The 19,426-nt window shown below is 39.1% G+C and overlaps 1 protein-coding gene across 1 annotated transcript in view; it reads right to left on the bottom strand.

The window, feature by feature from the left end:
- The window catches only part of LOC140500821 (N-acetyllactosaminide beta-1,6-N-acetylglucosaminyl-transferase-like), a 139,189-nt gene extending 138,390 nt beyond the window's left edge, over positions 1-799 (bottom strand). Inside the window, exon 1 of the mRNA XM_072603798.1 lies at positions 638-799. The gene's annotated coding sequence lies outside the window, so the exon portion shown is untranslated. The remainder of the gene's footprint in view (positions 1-637) is intronic.
- Between the last annotated feature and the right edge of the window lie 18,627 nt (positions 800-19,426).

Raw genomic sequence — 19,426 nt, 5'->3', positions numbered from 1 at the left:
ACATTTGGACCCCAGTTTCACACTGGTTTCAACTTTCTGAAAATGCTTTGCTGTGGTTTCAATAAGCCTTGGAAAGCAGAAAGCTACATATTTATTTTTATCACATAAACAGCTACCCTCTGGATAATACACATGAGCAAACACTACCTGAATTTAGATATTTGCAGAATCTTGGAGTCAGAAAGGACCTTAGGAGCCAACTAGTCCAAATTTATTATCTCAAATGCAAAAAATTCTAGTCTATTACCACTAGTCTTACTGAGCCTTCAGAGATTCCCCAAAGCTGCTGATCATAGCAGTGTGAGTGTACTAGGCACAGCTCAGTTTATTGAGCTTAGTTAAGTACTTTAATAAATGCTCATTGAATTGAATAAGAAACCATGATATTAATGAGGACACTATGAATCTCTGTCACTAGCCTTTCACATTCCAAAAAAAGGATTAGAGTTTATTAATCAAAATATCGACAAGATAACCAAGAAGATGCTAGTTTAGGTTCTGATAAAGTCCCATCATTACTAAGCAACCCAAGAAGAGAAAATGGTAAAAAAGACCATCAATCATTGACAAGAAAGTAGAAGAAAGAAGGACCCAAAAAGACACAAGCATATTTACATGTATAAGGCCTTAGTATTACCTGGGAGGTGGTCTAGAGTTTGTTATAAAGTCCATATAAAGACAAGAGGTGGCCAAGAGCTAGCCATGTTCTCTCAATTTAAACTCCCAACAGCATGACTGTCCCTTGAGCTTAGCTTTATAAAATACACAGAAGGAAGTAAAAACTATGTCATGTGCCTTTATGAAAGAAGCTGAGCTTTGTTACTAACAGGAATCAAATGCTCCTCCTATTTGTCTAAAAGGAACTCTGTGTTGCTGGGATACTCACAACAGATATTAAACAAAGCTGGACTGGTTTATTGGTAGCATGCATTTAAGACTGGAAATCTAGCTTATCCTTATTTTATTTTATAAAGTTAGTATTTATAGAACTGAAACTGAAACAAAAAAAACCTTTCTCCAAAGTTACCTGGTATTTTTACAGCATGTCATTTATCACTATGCTTATAACAGAAACAAGTGACAATTTCTGCATTTCATATGTGGGGGAAAATGGTCACTTGCCTTGGGTTTTGTTGAGAGTCTGGACTACTTACTATATCCGTCTGTTGCTTTGTCCTCTGAGTGTTTTGTCTCAAATCATGTCTTTTTGACACCAGCTAAAGATGTGTGTATATATAATGTGTGTGTGCATGTACACATGTGAGTACATGTACATACATGTGCACATACATTATCCATATATAACCTATAGCATGATGAGATATGATTTAAGTGTGAGAATTGCCTTTAGAATAAGGACCCCCAGGACACCTCCCCCCCAATCTGGCTCCAGCCTGCTTTCCCAGTCTTATTCCATATTATTCCCCTTAATGTACTCTAGGTTCCAGTCAGGCTGGACTACTAGTTGTTCTCTGAAGTAGATATTCCATCTCCCACCTACGCATATTTGCATGAGCTATCTCTCTTGATCCCCTCCTTTAACTTATCTTTTAGAATCCTTATCTTCCTGTATGGTTCAGCTCACTCGCTACTCCTCCCCAAGTCTTCCCAGGTCCCCCAAGTTGTTAGTGCCTCCTCCTTTCTAAAATTATCTTTTATTTACTTATTTGAGTACCTATTGTATATACCCTTCTTATACTTACCTACTTCAGTCTCTAGAGGAGAGTGGGCTTATATTTGGTACAGTTTCAACATAGTCTTGATCCCACCAAGTTCAAGTCCAGTTTTAGCAAAGCTGCAGGATGGATCTTTGTCTCAACTATTCCAGACTGGGCCAAGAAAATTGTTCCTTGGAGCATAGATACTTGGCTGCAAAATCCAACACTGACCTCACTTTCTAGACTCTTGGACCTAGAATGGTTTGCTTCTAAATCTTTGGAAACTCATAAGCTTATAACCTCCAATCCCTTATCCTAAAAGGAAGCAACCTCAAGACAATAGAATAATGTCAGTCTAAGATGGGGAGAAGGCCCATAGCCTCTCTTCTCACATCACTGCTCTCTGGTAGAACAGAGGTTCCCAAACTTATTTGACCTACAGCCCACTTTTCAAAAAATATATTACTCAGTGCCCCCCTGCCCCGAAATCTACTTTCTTTAACCCTTTAACAAGTTTTTAAAAAAATTTGCATCATTTCAAAAGAAGGTAATTTTTTAAAAATGATGCATCTTAAATTTAATAATTTATTATAAATTTGTGGATTTTTTCCTGCATTGAAATTTTGATGACACAATATTGCATCACATAACTGTAGAGTATGATATTGCACCTCTCTGAAGTCTTCCTGTTCATCATGTCTTATAGCGCAATAGTATTCCATTACATTCATATACCACAACTTGTTCAGCCATTCCCCAACTGATGGACATCCCCTTGATTTTCAGTTTTTGTCCACCACAAAGAGAGCTGCTATAAATATTTTTGTGCATGTGGGACCTTTTTCCATTTTTATGATCTCATTGGGATACAGTTCTAGAAGCAATATTGATGGGTCAAAGAGAACGTATATTTTTGTAGCCCTTTGGGCATAGTTCCAAATTGTTCTGCAGAATGGTTGGATCAGCTCACAATTCCACCAACAATGAATTAGTGTTCCAACTCTCCTATATCTTCTCCAACATTTATCATCTTCCTGTTTTGTTATGTTAGCCAATCTGATAGGTGTGATGTGGTACCTCAGAGTTGTTTTGATTTGCATCTCTCTAATCAATAGTGATTTAGAGCATTTTTTTATATGACTATAAATATCTTTAATTTCTTCCTCTAAAAACTGCCTGTTCATATCCTTTGACCATTTATCAGTTGGGGAATGACTTGTATTCTTGTACATTTGACTCAGTTCTCTATATATTTTAGAAAGGAGGCCTTTATCACAGATATTAGTTGCAAAAATTCTTTCCCAGTTTTCTGATTCCCTCCTAACCTTGGTTGCATTGGGTTTGTTTGTGCAAAGACTTTTCAATTTAATGTAATCAAAATTGTACATCTTGCACTTCATAATGTTTTCTATCTCTTGTTTAGTCAAAAATTTCTCCATTTTCCATAAATCTGACAAATACACTATTGCTTGCTCCACTAATTTGTTTAGAGTATCAATCTTTATACCTAGATCATGTACCCACTTGAACTTTATTCTTGTGTACTATGTCAGGCATTGGTCTATGCCCAATTTCCACCACACTGTTATCCAGTTTTCCCAACAATTTTTGTCAAACAGTGAGTTTTTATCCCAGAAGCTGGGGTCCTGGGGTTTATCAAACAGTAGATTGCTATATTCATTGACTATTGTGTTTTGAGTACTCAACATATTCCACTGGTCTACCCCTCTGTTTCTTAGCCAGTACCATGTGGTTTTGATAATTGCTGCTTTATAATACAATTTGAGATCTGGTAAGGGTAGGCCACCTTCCCTAGCATTTCTTTTCATTAGTTCCCTTGATATTCTGGACTTTTTGTTCTTCCAGATGAATTTTGACATTATTTTTTCTAGCTCTAGAAAATAATTATCTGATAGTTTGATTGGTATGGCACTGAATAAGTAAATTAATTTAGGTAGAATTGTCATTTTTATTATATTGGCTCAGGCTACACACGAGCAACTGATGTTTTTCCACTTACTTAGATATGATATTATTTGTGCAAAAAGTATTTTGTAATCGTGCTCATATAGTCCCTGGGTTTGTTTTGGCAGGTAGACTCCCAGATATTTTATAGTGTCTACCATAGCTTTAAATGGGATGTCTCTTTCTATCTCTTGCTGTTGGGCTTTGTTAGTAATATGTAGAAATGCAGATGGTTTATGTGGGTTTTATTTTGTAACCTGCAACTTTGCCAAAGTTGCAAATACTTGAAATAATTTTCAAGTAGTTTTTTATTTGATTCTTTGGGATTGTCTAAGTATATCATCATATCATCTGCAAAGAGTGATAACTTATTTTCCTCTTTGCTATAGTATCATACTATAAAAAGTCATTACACACATATATTCCTGTTGATGCATGGTAGACTTTCCAATAATACAGAATATGCTTGCCTGCCAACACTTGCTTGTTAAGACCTGTCAGTGGGCTTGACCACTGATATGTTATAACTTGCATTTTGTGTGTTTATTTAGAAAATTAATGTAATCGCTGTGACTTTAACTCTGTTACACAACAGATTAGACATGTATGAATGGTTTTTCGGAATTTTCTTCTTTTCTCTTCTTTCCTTATGCTTCCACCACCCCTTTATTTTTATTCAATACCACCAATTGCACCCAAGGCTACTACCACCCTCCTGAACAATTCCAATAACCTAGGGGGCAGTATCACCCACTTTGGGAGCCTATGTTAGAAGATATCAACAAAGAGAAGAAGTTCAAACAAGAGAAAGACTGAGGCTGAGCCAAGACTTTTGAATGCCCCTCTCCTCTCCAGTTCTAGCTTCTTGACTCCAATCAAGACACTCCTGTTTACTACTTGGTTTGCAAACTGAAACCAATTACAGAATGACCTTGCATTCTCTGAAGTCTCTCTAAGGCATTTTCATTACATGTCATCATGACACCCCTAGAGATTGACTGCACCCTGAGGTTAATGCAATAATTGATGAGAAGGGCCAGCCATAATATTTATCTCCAATTTCAGGCTCTGTGGCTACACCCTGGCCTTGTGCCCTCCCCTTCTAATATATAACTTCTTTCTAGTCTAGCCTCTTTCTAGATTGCAATTCTGTTTTTATCCTTCATATTAGCATGTAAGCTCCATGATGGGATGGTCCACTTTCTGTGATGGCAGAGAATTAGAAACTGAGGGAATAACCATTAAATGGAAAATAGTTGAATAAATTGTTATATGAATATGACAGAATACTATTGTGCTATAAAGATGAAGGGAATGGTTTCAGAAAAACCTAGGAAGACTTGAAGGAACTGATGAAAAGTGAACTGAGCAGGATCAGAACAATTTATAGGATAATAACAATATTGTAAAGACAACAACAGAAGGCTAAGGAATTCTGATCAACGCAATAACTAACTGTAGTTCCAAAGAATTTATGATGAAGCATCCTACCTACCTCCTGATAGAAAGGTGATGGACTTATGGTACAGATTGGGAACGTTCTCTCTCTCTCTCTCTCTCTTCTTTTCTTTCTTTCTTTTTATTTAAACCTAGATAATATGAGAATTTGCTTTGCTTGACCATACATATTAGTAATGGTTTTATTTTTTTAATGAGTTGGAGAGGCAGAAGTAAGATGGAGAGAATTAAAAACTACAAAAATGAATTTTAAAAAGATAATAGGGACCATATGATTTTCTTGTTTTGTATCCCCAGAACAAAGCACAGTGTCTGGAACTTAGTAAGCATTTAATAAGTGCTCTATACACTTCTCCATCCATCCATCCCAGAAATGGGTCCCCAGCTTCTTCCACATAGGAAATTGCATCAGCAGCATTTTGGGCATGTCCATAAAGCTCAGATCAGCCCTCATTACGATAACAAAGAAATGGAAGCTAAGGGAATGCACTTTAGTTGGAAAATGACTGAATAAGTTATGGCATATAAATGCAACTAAATATCAATATCAAAAATGGAATAACAATGACATTGTACAAGTAAAGTTAAAGAGCTTTAAAAGATTTAAGATCTGATCAATGCCATGAGCCATTATGGAGGTCCAAAGATGAAGAAGCATGCTGCCCACCTCCCGAAAGACAGGGGATAGACTCGGGCTGCAAAATGTGATCGATCTTCAGACACAGACAAAGCAGGAATTTGGATTATCTGGCTATGCTTATTTTTAGAAAGGTTTTTCTTTTTTCTCAAAAAAGAGAAGGATGAGCACTAGAGAGGAAAAGCGAACCTAGGGATAAGGTTGCATCATCCTCCTTCAAAGAAGGAAAAGAATGAAAAGAAGGTTATTAAAACATGTTTTTGAAATACACTAAAGAGAACAGAAGAAAGACCAGAAGGAATCACAGACAAGCAGGTGTATCAGTAAGCACTCCAACATATACAGGGGGACCTGCTATCACAGGTTCTTAGATCTGCTTTCATAAAAGGAAAGGCAACTTTTGAGGGGTTAACAATCACTTTAATCACACACATGTATCATTCCTTTAACTAAACATATATGTCATTCACCTATTTCAGGGGAGTCAGTATCCTGAACTTCAAAGAAAATACAGAAAAATTAAAAGTCAACAGACAAGGCTTCCTCTGCCTGACCATAATTCAATAGACAGGTACAGCTGTCTGATCATAGTTACCAGAGAGGGAGACACAACATCTGGGTTCTCAAAGTGGGGGGGGGGGGGGCCTTAGCAGCTTCCCAGAGTCAACTGGCCAAACAATCGCTCCTACAGAAACTAAGCCCCAAAATAAAACCCCCACCTCAGAGTCTTTATACACTTTTTAGAGCCAGAGGGCATCACATCCCGGGAGAACCAGTGTCTCATTAACAAAAGGCAGGGACTTTCTTACAAATCTCCCTAGGCCTGATAATGGGTGGGAAAGATCCTCCTCAGTCACATTCAAATAGAGGCATTATACTTCTAGATTATACTAAAACATAAATAGCAAAAGATCTTATTTTACTTGCCATTACAGCAGGACAACTTTGAAAGATTTTTTTTTTTGCATTTATTATACTTAAAAGAGACAAGCAAGTTGTAGATAATAGAGTTTCACAATTTCATGTACAATCTTATCTTTCCACTTTACTGTGTATATATAGAAGTGCTCATTTTAATTGACATTTGTTAAAGTCAGAATTTTTAAAGGGAAAAAAAGAATAAATGTGTCAAATTGAATTGTACAGTACATGATGGTTGCCTTATGTGCCCTTAATTTCCCTGTTCTGAGGTTCTAAGTCCTTTCTCTTTTTTGGTGAGATCAACTTCATTTAATGAAGTCATTCTTTTGGGGGGTGTAATGGCAATCAAATTAGAATCTTTTTCTGTTTTCATTTTACTAAAAGTGCCTCTGATTGAATAATGTGATTGAGGAAGATCTTTCCCACACATTGATGGGCCTGCCCATTGTGGGAAGCTTGATTAGGGGAGCTATTTTGTAAGAGGAGTCCCAAATACCTCTTGTTTTTTTCTTTTGAGGCACTGGGCCAGAGGGTCATACCCTCTGACTCTAAAAAGTATATAAATATTCTCAGGGTGAGGTTTTACTTTTGGGGCTTAATTTTTGTTAAGAAGGTCCCTGTGCCAGATGAGACTCTGGGAAGTGGCTAATCAGCTCCCCCCAGCTTTTTAAAAAAACCCAGATGTTGGTGCTTCCCCCTCTGGTAAAGATGTATGTATGTTAGTGGTCAGGCAATTTGGAAGCACTGTCTGTTGACTTTAAATTTCCCTGAAATTTTGATTTTGATTTTCTCTGATACTTGTGCTTGATTAAAGTGATTGTTAACCCCTCAAAAGTTGCCTTTCCTTTTATGAATGCGGATCTAAGAACAGCAGGTTCCTGTTGCCGTGCTTACTGTTACAGGGGGAGGAGAAGAGAGCTCTGTACCTATAACTTAATATGTCTATGGAATTTCCTGTGTGGAAGTTCCTTCCACTGCTGTAAATTTGAGAGCCTTTCTGATGGGGTACAAGCCTAAGCCAAGATATTTTCCCTTTTGATGGGGAGGGCTTTTGTCCCATTAGTCTGAAGGGCCCTAGAAAGTCTGGCCTTGGGGGGAGGGGCTCCTTGAATTTCCCTTCCATCTCTCTTAGCCCAGATACTCCCTATCTGATCATCATTTAGCATTCTCTTCCTTTGATCCTAGCATCCTTTTGATATTCCCGTCTACTTAGCATTCCCTTGAAGTCCAAGCTGCCCAGCCTGGTTTGTGGATTGTCTGGACTACCAGCCACTCCCATCAGGATTCTCCTGGGGTTGATCTATGGAGACCATCCCTGGGACCCCAGACTACCTGGTGGCACCTGTTTCTGGCCCAGGCCCTCTGTTTGTTGTCTGATATCTCCTGATTGCCTCCAGCTGTTTCCAACACTTGACCAGTCACCCTGTCCTTGGACTTCTCCTCAAGACCCTCCCTAAACCCCTCCCTCCATCACCCTAGACTACCAGACTACCCCCAGATCCCTCCTACAGTCTTTTTCTGTATTTAAGTTCCATCTTGTCTGCATGAAGACGCTCAGATTCAATATAGCTCAGACTCTGTCTAGCTGGGATTCTATCTGACCTGCTTGTGAATACAAGCATTACAAATGCTTAGGTCCTTTAGGAGCCAACCCAAGGTGGTGAATCTTTAATAAACTTTGTCTTTCTTTGGCTTTAAGAAGGGTTGAGTCCAATTAATTCGAACAGGACCTGGCCTGTTGGTATTTTGGGGTCCCCAGCACCTCTAAATCTCATCATTTCCAATTTATATTCCTAGAGAGTTACCTGAAGGCACCAAGAGATTAAGCTACTTGTCCATGGTCACTCAGTGTTAGAATACTTCACCCTAAATCTTCATGACTTCTATCTGTTAAAACCTCTCAGAAATCATTCTTGCTAAGGTATAAATGACTGATAGAAATCTAAAGTGCTATATTCCTTAAAAGATTTGCACTTTAACTAGAAATGAAAGCTCTCAGCTAATAAAATAGAACTTGGGAACAGAAGTAGAGTCTTTTTAGAGGACAGAAAGATCTTCCCAATGTCTTTAAAATCTCTTCTACACATTCTATGCCCTATACTTCCCATGGATGAGGCTCATCTGCTTTTCTACAAATATTACTTTCAGTTTTACCTTCCAGATTTATAGACTAATCATCACCATCATCATCTTCATCACCACCAACCTTTAAATGATGATGTTTGGTTTATGAAGCATTATTCCCTCTCCTTTGTTCCTCACAATAATCCTGCAATACCCTAATTCCTATTTTTCAGATGAGAAAACTGAGGCGCCGGGAAGTGATTTGCCCATGCAAGGGCACACAAATAGTGTATACACTCACACACATATACATATATACACACATATGAACACATATACATACATATACAGACATGTGTGTAGATATACATACATGTATGTACACATACATATACAAAATTTAAACCTGCCTCTAAGCCCCCACTGCTATGTCTCAAGCTTAGCCCTCAGTATGACCAGCCTGAATCACAAAAATTCCCTGGATCCCTGAGATTCTATCTGTTGACTTCTCCAGAGATCCCCTCACTCAAAATCTGCTGTGCCTACCACACTTCTAGTCAAAAGACCAAATAGATGGTTTGTATTCATTGCAAGTAATCCTTTGTGCCAACCTCCTAACTTTGGTTTGTTACAACCTTAGGGTGTCTCCATGAGTTGAAGGGGTATTATCAAATAGTTTCAAAAAGAGACATGTTTTCATTTAAGAAATTAATATGCAGATGTTTTTTTTCCTGACTTGGGGGTAAGGAGGGTTGTAATGTTAAACTATTTCATTCAAAATACTTACTCTGGGGAGAACTTCATAAGAGTGGTAATCACTACCTTACTTGGCTGGTTTTACTGAAAGACCCTTGATACTCTCTAAATTGAGTAGGTAGAGCCTAGAAAGTCTAGTTGGCATACGAAAATGGAAGTATGGTGGCGCCATCTGTAGGTCAAGTTATGAGAGTACAACTGCTTCATTTTAACCAGGAATGAAAACTGTCATTTTTCAACCCTTCTACGTCTCTAAGCAACAGAAATTCATTTCTGGTGTCATACTAGGCCTAAGTAAGTTAAACTAGTAAGTTGTAATTACCAGAGTCTTTGCTTCTGAAAATGTGGCACTGCTTATCACTTTCATTCTTGATAACTTCTGTTTTGGTCACAGTACCCAGGCACTTAATCAATAAACACTGATTAAGCACCTAGAGCAGGGCTGGGGAACCTGAGGCCTCCAGGTCACATGTTGCCTTCTAGTTTCTCAGATGTGACCTTTTGACAGAGTCCAAGTTTTACAGAACAAATCCTTTCATTAAAGGGATTTGTTCTGTGATGTTTTGACACAGTCAAATGGCCACACTTGAGGACCTAGAGGGCCCCATGTGGCCTCAAGACCCCTGAAGAGTGTGCCAGGCACCGTGCTAAGTGCTGGGAATACAAAAAGGAACAAAAGATAATTCCTGCCCTCAAGCAGGGGGAGACTCTAAAGGGGGAGACAACACCAAAGCAAATAATACAAAGCAAGTTGTGTACAGGATAAATAGGGAATAATCCACAGGGGGAAGGCACTGGAAATAAGGGGGATTAGGGAAAAGCTTCTTGTGGAAGGTGGAATTTTTGTAGAGACTTAGAGGAAGCCAAGGAGGTCAGTAGTCAGAGTAGAGAAGGAAGACTGTTACAGGCATGAGGCATGTCTAGGGAGAAAGCACTTACATGGTAAATATTTCACAAATGCTTGTTTACTAACTGAATGTTTGATGCACTGCACTTTCATGAGAATCCCATGTGCATCTTCTCACATGGTAAGTGAGCATTCCTCTGTCTATCTTTCTCTATATTTTTTTCCTTGGTGATCTCATCCACTCTCTTGGCTTCAAAACAACCACAGTACAGATGGATATATTCATTTCCTATCCCATCTTTTTCCTAGCTTCAGTTGCAGCTGGATATTGCTACCTGACTGTTGTGTCCTATTGGCACATCCAATTCATATATTCAAAACAAAATTAGTCATTTCTCCCTAATTCTTGTCTCCCTGCACTAACACTTTCCCAAACATTCTTACAGTCACTTGGCCTAGAAACTTTATATTCTTTACATTGGGATAGATCATAAACTATACATCATTTTAATTTCTGTACAATTCTTGCTCATGTTCTAATGATGCCCATGCAAAGGAGACCTGTCTCACTCACTGGAGGCCAGCTTTTAAGCCTTTTTAACAATCATGTTCCAATCAAGTTGAATTTTACCTCACAGGTTTTTTGTGAAAATCAAAGGAGATAATATTTGTAAAGCAGTTATTAGCACAGTAACTGCCACGTAATGGACACAATATAAACACTGCTTTTTCTTCTTGATTATTATTAAAAATTACAGTTTCTAGACTATCACCAAACTTTAATTTGTCTGTCCGTACCCTGAATGGGAGATTCTTATCCAGTGATCAACAAGTGGACATGTTGCTGTGGGACTTAAATCATATCAATCTTGACATTCTTTCTAAAAATAAAACCAAATAGAAAGCTAGAAATTGCTCCTAATTAGAAGGATGGTTCACAGGTCTTTCTTTGCCTCTTTAAAGAGGCAAAGAAAGGAATTGATGGAGTAGATCTTATCCTGTACTCCAACAGCTCCAGTAAATGTCATTTTATGGTACATATAGTCATCACATATGATGGACTAACGATACTAAAGATAAATGCTAATGATAAATATTTACAAGAATGCCACCATAGAGGGGAGGAGCCAAGATGGCAGAGTAGAAAGACACACATATGCTAGCTCCGAACCCACAGCCCATAAAATACCTGTAAAGACGAATTCCCAACAAATTCTGGAGCAGCAGAAGCTACAGAACAATGGAGTGGAGGAGATTTCTCTTCCAGAGAGACCTGAAAAACCAACACCAAAGATCCGTCGCACACCTGACCCAGAGCATAGCCCAGCTCTGCCTCGGCCACGCAGCACGGAGGGGAACAGATCCCAGCAGGCTTCAGGGATGGAATCTCCAATGGCTGCACAGGTCCCTCCACCCACAGGTGCTAAAAGTTGGTGAGAGAGTCTTTTTGGCTCCCTGAGAGGGGAGCAGGATGTCCCCATAACTCAGGGCCCCTTGGGAGGCAGCAGTGGACAAGGGCTCCCCAAGCAGGCAGGAGCTCGGATCCATTGTTGAAGGTCTCCACATAAACCCCCTGAGGGAACTGAGCCCCATGTGGCAGCCCTGCCCCACCTGAGCACCTGAACTTAATCTCACACTGAATAGCAGCCCTGCCCTCCGCTGAAAGCCCTGAGGCTGGGGAGCAGCATTTGAATCTCAGACCCCAAGCGCTGGCTGGGCAGATCTGGAGGCGAGGTGGGTGTGGAGAGGACACTCAGAAGTCAAGTCACTGGCTGGGAAAATGCCCAGAAAAGGGAAAAAAAATAAGACCATAAGAGGTTACTTTCTTGGTGAACAGATATCTCCTCTCATCCTTTAGGTTGAGGAAGAACAAGGCTTACGATCAGGGAAAGACACAGAAGTCAAGGCTTCTGTAACCCAAACATCCAGAATAAATAGTCAATGGGCTCAGGCCATGGAAGAGCTCAAAAAGGATTTTGAAAATTAAGTTAGAGAGGTGGAGGGAGAGCTGGGAAGAGAAATGAGAGAGATGCAACAAAAGCATGAAAAGCGGGTGAACACCTTGCTAAAGGAGACCCCAAAAAATGCTGAAGAAAATAACACCTTGAAAAATAGGCTAACTCAATTGGCAAAAGAGGTTCAAAAAGCCAATGAGGAGAAGAATGCTTCCAAAAGCACAATTAGCCAAATGGAAAAGGAAGCTCAAAAGCTCACTGAAGAAAATAGTTCTTTCAAAATTAGAATGGCACAGATGGAGGCTAAGGACTTTATGAGAAAGCAAGAAATCACAGAACAAAACCAAAAGAACGAAAAATGGAAGATAATGTGAAATATCTCACTGGAAAAACAACTGACCTGGAAAATAGATCCAGGAGAGACAATTTAAAAATTATGGGACAACCTGAAAGCCATGATCAAAAAAAGAACCTAGACATCATCTTTCATGAAATTATCAAGGGAAACTGCCCTGAGATTCTAGAACCAGAGGGCAAAATAAATATTCAAGGAATCCACAGAACACCACCTGAAAGAGATCCAAAAAGAGAAACTCCTAGGAACATTGTGGCCAAATTCCAGAGTTCCCAGGTCAAGGAGAAAACATTGCAAGCAACTGGAAAGAAACAATTCAAGTACTGTGGAAATACAATCAGGATAACACAAGATCTAGCAGCTTCTACGTTAAGGGATTGAAGGGAGTGGAATAGGATATTCCAGAAGTCAAAGGAACTAGGACTAAAACCAAGAATCACCTACCCAGCAAAAGTGAGCATAATACTTCAGGGGAAAAAAAACGGTCTTTCAATGAAATAGAGGACTTTCAAGCATTCTTGATGAAAAGACCAGAGCTGAAAAGAAAATTTGACTTTCAAACACAAGAATGAAGAGAAGCATGAAAAAGTAAATAGCAAAGAGAAGTCATAAGGGACTTTACTAAAGTAGAACTGTTTACATTCCTACATGGAAAGACAATATTTGTAACTCTTGAAACTTTTCAGTATCTGGGTAGTTGGTGGGATTACATACACACACACACACACACACACAGACAGAGAGCACAGAGTGAATAGAATAGGATGGGATCATATCTTTTTTTTTTAATTTAACTTTTAACATTTATTTTCACACAATTTTGGGTTACAAATTTTCTCCCCTTTTATCCCCTCCCCCCCCCCAAACCCGAGCTTTCTGATTGCCCCTGTGACCTATCTGCTCTCTCCTCTATCCTCCCTCCCTGCCCTTGTCTCCGTCTTCTCTTTTGTCCTGTAGGGCCAGATAGCTTTCTTGACCCCTTAACCTGTATTTCTTGTTACCCAGTGGTAAGAACATTACATTTGGTCCTAACACTTTGAGTTCCAACTTCTTTAGCTCCCTCCCTCTCCACCCCTTTCCCTTGGAAGACAGGCAATTCAATATAGGCCATATCTGTTTAGTTTTGCAAATGATTTCCATACTAGTTGAGTTGTATAGGACTAACTATATTTCCCTCCATCCTATCCTGTCCCCCTTTACTTCTTTTTTCTTATGGTCCTTTACCTCCCCATGAGTGTCGACCTCGTATTGCATTTTCCTCCCCATGCCCTCCCCTCCATCCTCCTCCCCACAATGGGATCATATCTTAAAAGAAATGAAATTAAGTGGTGAGAAAGAAATATATTGGGAGGAGAAAGGGAGAAATGGAATGGGGCAAATCATCTCTCATAAAAGAGGCAAGCAAAAGACTTTTCAGTGGAGGGAAAAAGAGGGGAGGTGAGAGAAAAATATGAAGTTTACTCTCATCACATTCCACTAAAGGAAGGAATAAAATGCACACTCATTTTGGTGTGAAAACCTATCTTACAATACAGGAAAGTGGGGGAGAAAGGGATAAGCAGGGTGGGGGGGATGATGGAAGAGAGGACAATGGGAGGAGGGAGCAATTTGAAGTCAACACTCTTGGGGAGGGACAGGATCAAAAGAGAGAATAGAAGCAATGGGGGGCAGGATAGGATAGAGGGAAATATAGTTAGTCTTACACAACACAACTATTATGGAAGTCATTTTCAAAACTACACAGATTTGGCCTATGTTGAATTGCTTGCTTTCCAAATGGAAGGGGTGGGGAGGGAGAGATGAAGAGAAGTTGGAACTCAAAGTTTTAGGAACAACTGTTGAGTACTGTTCTTGCTACTAGGAAATAAGAAATACAGGTAATGGGGTATAGAAAATTATCTGGCCCTACAGGACAAAAGAGAAGATAAGGACAGGGGAAGGGAGGGATGATAGAAGAGAGGGCAGATTGGTGATAGGGGCAATTAGAATGCTCGGTGTTTTGGGGTGAGGGGAGGGGACAAAAGGGGAGAAAATTTGGAACCCAAAATTTTGTGAAAATGAATGTTAAAAGTTAAATAAATTAATTAAAAAAAAAAGAATACCACCATCAAAATAATTGCAGCTTATGAATCCACAACAGTTGCTGAGGAGGAGGAGGTAAAGAAATTCTATGAAAAACTTAATAAGACCCTCCAAATCAAATAAACACATACTCAGGTACTTGGTGACTTCAATGCAAAGGTGGGAAAAGGTGAGGATGGGGAGAAATATTTGAGAAAATAGCTGTCAGGAAAAAGAAATGAGAGAGTGCAAAAACTGATGGAGTATACTTATACTGAAGCCTCATGCCATGAAACCTCATGGCATGAATCCTTTCTCATAAATACTCAAATCCTGAATACTTTCTTTTAGAAAATACTTGGTAAGGGACAGCCAGGTAGTACGGTGAGTAGAGCACTGGCCCTGGAGTTAGGAGACCCTAATTTTGGCCTCAGATATTTACTAGCTATGTAACCCTGAGCAAGTCACTTAACCCTGATTCTTCCAATGAAAAAAAAAGTAACTGGTTGTTGAGTACCAAATGACATCACAAGGAATGAAACTGACTTCATTTTAACAAATCAAAAAGACTTATGATGGACATAGATGTTATTGCTAGGTCAAATTATCTACATATAATCAGACTATGAGTTAAGGTCAGAATTTATATCAAATAATAATAGCAATAAGGAAAAGATATAATTAAGAATATTTAACCCTGAATTACTTAGACAAGTACTTGAAATAGAAAAATGTAGAACAGAAATCATACTGCAAGTAAGTCATTGTAATTAAACTAGAATTAAACCAATGTAAATTAATTGCTATAGCAAGGAGACCAAAAGAACCCAGAAAAAGACTGAAACAGCAAACATTTATTGGCCAGAGAGATGGCTGCCAAAGGCAAACATCATTTTAGAATATAAACTTATCTGCAAAATCTTGCAGAGAAAGATGATGGACTGTTATGAGTGGTATCATCTTATACTGTAGAGAGAAGCAATGGAGGGCAATATCAGTTTAAATAAAGCTTGGCAAGATATCCAGCTAAATAAAGTCATCCCAAGGATATTGAATTCAAGGACAAAAACAAAAAGTAGATGACAAACAAGAAAATTGGAAGAGATCTGCAAAAATTATAACAATATTGTTTTCTACATCAAGCATAGAGGAAGTACAACACTTTGTAAAGCCCCAACATCGCTGTTCTTGAGTTGCTTTTAGAGAAAATCAGAATAGCACTAAAGAGAACAAAGATAGAAAAAACAGGTGGAGTAGATGAATTATATAGAGAAGAAATCCATGCTGGAGGCTATGGAGTTGTGGTAGCAGCTGAGAGACTAATTTGCAAGTTTTCTAAGAGAGAGAAGATACTGAAGAAGTGGGAAAAATCTCTGGTCTTATTGATCCTCCAAAAGGTGACAGAGAAAATCAACAATGACCAACTATATTCTTCCGTTTCTATCTATCTGAGAGTCATGTGTGTGTTTGTCCTTCATTGCTGAAGAAGACCATGCCATCAGAGAAACAATGACATGACTTGCACTTGACTTTGTTTTGAGTGAGGGATGGCTGTGCAGATCATCAGCCTCACTTCTCTTCCAGAGCCATCTGAATTCAGTGACCAGATGTTCATCAGGATGACTGGAGATGACCCAGGATAAGGCAATTGGAGTTAAGTGACTTGCCCAAGGTCACACAGCTAGTGAGAGTCAAGTATCTGAGGTGAGATTTGAACTCAAGTCCTCCTGACTCCTGCACTGGTGCTCTATCCACTGTACCACCTAGCTGCCCCTGAGGGTCATTTACCCATGAATTGAAAGTATTCTTGATGAGAGTATTAGTAGGGAACAAGAAGGCTTTTAAAAACAATGTTCAACAATGGAAGGGTATACAGATGTTCAGGGAAGACTAGTACCTCTAGTGTGAGTGCTGCCAAGTCATTTTCAGGTCTGCTTTCTACCTTGGGTGTTCACCTGCCATTCAACTGTCACTTGTGGCTGGCTCCAAGACACTGTAGCATGCACAGCCATCACACCTTGGTAAGTCCTTTTGGTAGATGTGCTAAACCAGGTTGAGGGTAACCAACAGGCCTCAAACCCATCGGTGAGTTAGGGTTTGTCTATCCCAAGCATGTAAAGACTTCCCCTGGCAGAAAAGGCAGATGTGAACAATTTGTTCCAGTGGTCCATAAAGGAGGCTATGGAGCTCTTAGAGTTTAGTTAGACAATGAAGATACCAAAGTCATTTACTGTATCCCAAACCTTTGCCAGTCATCTTGACTTCTGTCTTATCACTGGTCTCTAGTGACTGGAAGAGAGAGTAAGGCTCACAACTTCATGCAACTCTGCCTCACTTGAATCCAATTTATGCACAAATTGAAAGAAATCACCCATACCCTTTTATCATTTTTAACTACCTCAAAGTCCTATGGTGACAGGTGAGTGAAGAAGCAGCAAGTGCAGATACACTGGGAACTATAATTACAACACTGCACACAGGTGGCCCAAGCCATAGGATCATATTCTCACTGGACTGAAGCAGCAGTGAGATTTAACAGATCCCTGAGGGTCTGAGTGGTTTTTTTTTTTAAAGGAATAGAGTGTTTACTTTCTGGAGTGAGGACAACTTTAGAAAAGGTGCCTTAAAGTTTTTCTATTTCACCTAACCTAATTCTGGTCTTCTTAATGCATCAGGCAGGGAGCTTACCTTGTGGTCAAAACACACACACACACACACACACACACACAAAATGTATGAAAACTTTTGCAAATACAATTCTACTCACCATTGGTTCATGAAATATATGCACACTTATGAACAACAAGAAATCCAGTAGACCTGAAAGACAAAGAGCTCTTGTGAAGAGAGAACTTAGCATGTATCACATCCAAATAGCAGCCCAGAGTGAAACAAGACTGGCAAATGACAGTTAACTTACTGAATTTGAAGCTAAATACACATTTTTCTGGAGTGGCCACAGTGATGGAGAGCACCATAAAGTTGGCATAGGTTTCACAATCAAACTAATCTGGTCAACAAGCTTTTATATCTCTCAAAAGAAGTAAATGACAAGCTCCTAACAATGTGATTTCCACATGCAGGAAAGTTCCATGCCACAATTGTCAGTGCATATGCTCTCACCATGACAAGCCCTGATGAGGTCAAAGAAAAATTTTATGGCGACCTGGAGACCCTCATCATCACAGTGCCAAAAGAAGACAAGCTTATAATTCTGAGTGACTTTAATGCCAGAGTAGGCACAGATTATCAGACGTGTCATGGAGTTCTTGGGAGGAATGGAGTCAGAAATAGCCATAATAAGTCACTTATTCTGAAGATTTACTTGTGTGTCTCATGACCTCATCACCAATTCTGTCTTCCATTTACTTAATGCAAAAATAAATAAATAAATAAACTTTGTGGATGCACCCTCACAGCAAACATTGACATTTATAGATCATGTCATTGCAAATTGAAGAGCCAGACAAGATGTGAGAATAATGAAAATGATGCTGGACCAACCATAGACCTATCCTCTCCAAACTAAACATTCTTGGTGGCCCCAAGGCAAGACAACTACTAGAAGACTTAATGTCAACAGATTATTTCACTTCTCTGATTGTGAACAGTTGGTTACTAACATGAAGGGAAAGCTGAGCCAACACAACAGTTGGTGACAGTGGAGCAGAAAAGGAGAGAGCAGCTTTCAAAGATTTGATATACAGCACTGCTTTTACTCATCTGGACCATCATAAGCATCAAGATTGATTTGATTGAAAATGATGGGGAAATTTAGAAGCTACTAAATGAAAAATGAGAATTCCACAGGATTTACCATCAGGATAATTTATCTGTCTCTAAGAAGGTATGCATTTAATTCCATAGAAAGTAAAGTGCAAGTAAAGCTTAGAGAGGTGCAAGATTCTTGACTCAGCAAGAAGGCAGACGGAATCCAGTTTTACACTGATAGTTACAACCCAAAGTGCTTTTTTGATGCCCTGACAGCTATCTGTGGGTCAAAGGTCTAAAATGCATCTTAACTACTCAGTGCTGATGGAGCCATATTGATTAGTGATAAGGACATGGTTCTGGAGAAATGGGCTAAACACTTCTCAACCAACCATCATCAACCAATGCTGAAGTCACTGACCAAATACCTCAGATTGAAATCAATCCCTCTTTAGCTGAACTTCCAACTGAAGAAAAGGTTTTGAATGCCAATCAACTCCTCTTGTGTTATTAGGTGTCTGGTGCTGCTTCTATTCCAACTGGGATTTACAGAGCAGGAGTCCACTACTCTATATACAGCTCTCGTTTTTCCAGTTACCAGTGGAGGGAAGCAGGGTTGTGTGCTTGCTCTCATGGTTTTTAGCATGATATTTTCAGCAATGCTGCTGGATGCCTAAAACTGCATTAAGGTCAGCTATTACACTGATGGTAAATTATTTAACTTGAAATAGCTACAAGCTAAAATAATGAAGAAGGTAATGAGAAGGAACAAAAGAAAAGTTGTATACAGTAACAGCACAATAACAGTAGTGTTGTTTTACGAACAACCTTGAGTGACCGAGTCATTCTATTATAAATACACAAATTAATTGCAAAGACCCTATGAAGGAAGGTGCTATTTACATTGAGAAAGAACTCACATGATTATGCAAATACATACACATATTTGTGTCTAATGGTAGCCATCTTTGGAAAGAGGGGTAGGGAAGAGGGAAAAAAAATTACATTATAACTGTTATGTATTTGGAAGGAAGAACA

Source organism: Notamacropus eugenii, chromosome 4 (genome assembly GCF_028372415.1).
Source record: "Notamacropus eugenii isolate mMacEug1 chromosome 4, mMacEug1.pri_v2, whole genome shotgun sequence".
In the NCBI taxonomy this organism is placed as follows: Eukaryota; Metazoa; Chordata; class Mammalia; order Diprotodontia; family Macropodidae; genus Notamacropus; species Notamacropus eugenii.
Note: the sequence above shows the minus strand (reverse complement) of the source record. Positions and strands in the feature narration are given on the sequence as shown.